Source organism: Aplysia californica, unplaced genomic scaffold (genome assembly GCF_000002075.1).
Source record: "Aplysia californica isolate F4 #8 unplaced genomic scaffold, AplCal3.0 scaffold00300, whole genome shotgun sequence".
NCBI lineage: Eukaryota > Metazoa > Mollusca > Gastropoda > Aplysiida > Aplysiidae > Aplysia > Aplysia californica.
Window position 1 is genome coordinate 844,515 of NW_004797570.1, and position 3,843 is coordinate 848,357.

At 41.9% G+C, this 3,843-nt stretch overlaps 1 protein-coding gene across 1 annotated transcript in view; it reads right to left on the reverse strand.

The window, feature by feature from the left end:
- LOC101857420 (multicystatin) overlaps nt 1-3,453 on the reverse strand; it is a 14,566-nt gene extending 11,113 nt beyond the window's left edge. Inside the window, exons 1-2 of the mRNA XM_035970646.1 lie at nt 3,317-3,453; nt 1-2 (exon numbers count right to left, since the gene is read on the reverse strand). The exon at nt 1-2 is cut by the window's left edge and continues 215 nt beyond it. The gene's annotated coding sequence lies outside the window, so the exon portion shown is untranslated. The remainder of the gene's footprint in view (nt 3-3,316) is intronic.
- Between the last annotated feature and the right edge of the window lie 390 nt (nt 3,454-3,843).

The window sequence follows — 3,843 nt, forward strand, 5'->3', positions numbered from 1 at the left end:
ATCTGAGGAGATGTAAATATATAAATGTTGAAGTGTGACGTCATATTAAACCCGTTTGTGTGAGGGATTGTTTTGTCCTTTCTCAGTACGACGGGCCAAAGGGACAGATTAAAAGGATAAAAACTTTCGGACCCAACTTCTACCTTGCTTTCGTGATTGGATCAAATTCCTAACCCTGTTCGGCATAAATGTAAAGACCAACTGTGGCTATAAGTATTACAACAAAAAACTTAGTAAACTGGGAGAAGTCGGTATCTTAAGGGGAGGGGCTGCAGTTATCAGCTTTTGTTGAGCTGAGATAACATTTACAAGGAGTTATGTGGGGAATTAGAGAATGTAAGCCACGTTGTAACATGGCGACTTGACGGAAATAGTAAAAATTAAAAGACACACGACTTTGTCACTGGCAACAATGTCCTTGTAAGTAAACGCAAGGATGCAATGGTATGTAGACCAACGTCTAATGACTTAACATACTGTGTCAAAGCGTTTGCAGTGGAAATGAACCTAAATTTCCAGCGCGGAGTCAGATTTCAGCTACGCCCCTCCTCTTCTTTGCGAACATTCATCTTTTTCTCTCTCAGCCTCAGTGCATAGTAAATTCAAGGCGTGAGTCCAGTCGTAAGAATGAGTGACAGTGTACAGCTTTGCACAGCAGCCCATAACTTGGCCTATGGCCCCCAATTCGAGTTTACTGCACTTGGATGCGTATGAGCTCGAATTTATAAATGAAAGTACATCGACACGACACTGTTAATTTACTTCAGAGCAAAGGCAGCATAGACAAACAGATAGACCAAATAAAATAAAAAGAACTTGGCTCTATCAGTGTCTGAATCCAACAAAATGCTGAGACTAGGATGATAACAATATCACGTACAAAAAAGTAGGGAAAGCGACCAGAGGAACGCTGCTATTGGATACAATGTAGATCATTTTGGAGGCCACTTGCCTCGACCCAGCTTATCAGGAAAACTCCGAATAAAGTAAAAACAGCATCTCAAAAGAGTTATGAAAATACTTGATCCAGTAGACTTTGCCAGCAAGGGAATTGAATTCATTTACGTGCAACGGCGAGTAGTACATTAGATTCTACATGTACATGTACAGGCATTTCACCATAGACGCTGATGGAGCTGGTAATACCGTATCGGCATCTGTTATGTAAAGGAGGCACTTCGCCGTCTCATGCAAAGGACGCGAGTTCGATTCCTTTGGTTTGGTGTGGGGGGAAGGGGGAGTGGGGGGGGGGGGGTAAATCGAGTTTCTCTGTCTGTCTGTCTGCTGGGATGTTGTATACCTTTCAACCTACTTTGGTCTTCACAGACAAGGTTGAAGCAGCCTGCCTCCTAAATGATCAAAATCGAATGTGTCGATCAGCTGTGCGAAACACATTCAATTGCAATAGCTATTAAGATACTGGCTTGATCCCCTGAACAAAGATAGAAACATTTAGTTTGTAGCAATTCAAAGGGTAATTTTGGGCCAAGTGAAATTATTCCCTTTGCTCTGATTTTGGAAGTCGTAAGACGGAGAAACCCACTCATTGAACACACAAGCTTGTGTTGAACAACATGTCCCTTATTACAATGGCAGTTAACTCGAGTTTTAGACTGAAAACCGCAGCGACACAAAAAGAGAGAGGGGGAGATGAGAGAGAGAGGGGGGGGACAGAGAGGGAGAGAGAGGGGAGAGAGAGAGGAGAGAGAGGGGAGAGAGGGGAGAGAGAGAAGGAGAGAGATAAAGGGAGGGGAAAACAGAAAAAAAGGAAGAAGAGAACAAGGGGTGGGGTTGGCTGAAGTGGGCTAGAGGGAAGAAGGGGAGCTAATTCCGTTAAGTCACCAAAAGGATACACTAGTGCCAACTCTTTCTTTTGAGAAACATAGCCAAGGTCGCACATGATGTCATGTCCGTCATGTGGATCAACCCACCATGACCGCCAATTAACCCCGGCCCCACGAGCAGCCGGAGACGGGATTCTCAGGTGTGTGTGTGTGTGTGTGTGTGTGTATGTGTACGTGTGTGTGTGTATGTGTGTGTGTGTGCGTGTATACGTATGTGTGTGTGTGTGTGTGTGTGTGTGTGTTTGTGTGTTTGTGTGTGTGCCCACATATGTCCACACAGATCAGCTGAGCCCAGACGCCCGCCGCCAGCTGACCAGAGCCAGCACTTGACCGCTATATATCCCTGCGACTCGCTTATCACGACACAGCCGCTTCCCACAGTTACACCTGACAACGTGAACATCTTGTCGTCCTCTAACGGAATTTCACCACGTATCTCCACAACCCAGGAATGGCATTTTTTGTTTTAGTCATAGTAACAGTTTAATGGTACTTGCAACACAAACATGACTGGGTACTCTTGAACTCCGGTCGTTTGGTGGAGTTTTTAAGGCTCTAGGCTCATTTGGCTCGGACTTGTCGGAGACTTATGTTAAATTCGGAGGTCCTACCTCTAATATAACCTGACAGTGTTGATAGGGGCTTTAACCCATACACGCACTAATTTTCCAACACAAATAGGTCATATAAGTTCCCAGGATAAGAGGGGTTACTGGAGAGTATCACACAAAGAAAAGTAGGAGGAGAAATAAGGACGATAAATGTTTGATTGACAAAATGGAGCAAATCACATCAGAGTACCAGCCAACCACCCACAGCCACGGAGTCGTCAGTCTCAAGTTATTGCCACTAAATTTGGAGATAGACGGACGGGAAATTAGATAAAAAAGCAATGGATTTTAAAGAAAAATTCTCGCGAAAGAGAAGAATTAAGTGGCTTCTCCCACGGCCAATGAGACCAATTCTGGCGCAGAAAAGTTTGACACATTTTGATCTTTATGAGTGATACTGACATACATATTGTACATTATAAAGCATTTTAGCTCACCCGGCCCAGAAAAAAATCTAGAGAGTCTGTTAGGGGCCCCACTAGAGGGATTAGTTGGTTTGTCTCAATAGAAACACAAAAAAAACAAAATAAAACAGCCTAGGTTTCTAACTCGTTACGACAAAAAGATATGTCGAAACTGATTTTTTTTATTTTTTTTTTTTCTTTTTTTTTTTTTTACAAAAAGCAACAAAATGACTGTCCATGAAAAAAAAGTAACAAACAGAAGCTCCGAAATTAGTTTTAGTACACCAAGACAAAATAACAAAAACAAAAATTTTGCCCTAGAATTGATCAAAAGTTCTCTTTGATTTCTGTTCAAATCCGCAAGTACATGCAATATCATTATCAAAAAGAGCATAATATATAATATACCATTATATCTCTGAGTCCTTATACTAACCTACGTTATTGTGCGACTTGCCTGGACAGTCTTGACAAGGGAAAAAGGTCAGCAGGCTCCGTGAAGTGAAGGTTGTGTGGCGTGTGTAGACAGTTTGTGTTTAATACGTCATGTAGCCTACCTGAACTGACTGGTTCACGGAGGACAGGGGGTACAAATTACACGTATTTATAGAGAGAACTCTCTCGCCGTCGTTTGTTTCGTGACAAATACGACATTGTAAGCGTTGGGTTAGTCTCCTTTTCTGCTTTTGTTTCTATTTGAGCTCGCCAGCAGGGCGTTCAACACGCTCTAATTTTTTTTAATCTAATTTTTTTTAATTGTTTTTTTTTTTTTTGGAGCGGGGATTTTTTAATCGCAATATCCGCATTCCTTAGCAAATTTCGAATTGCAGATGCATGTCAGTTTTTGATGGTTAAAAAACAAAAAAGAATAAAGATGTAATATCATAGTTTCTTTATGTTCCTTGGCCAAATTTAAAGAGCGAGCTGCTTTGTTTCCGTCTATCACAGTCAACCTTCTGTACGGCGAAGAACTATAACCATAAC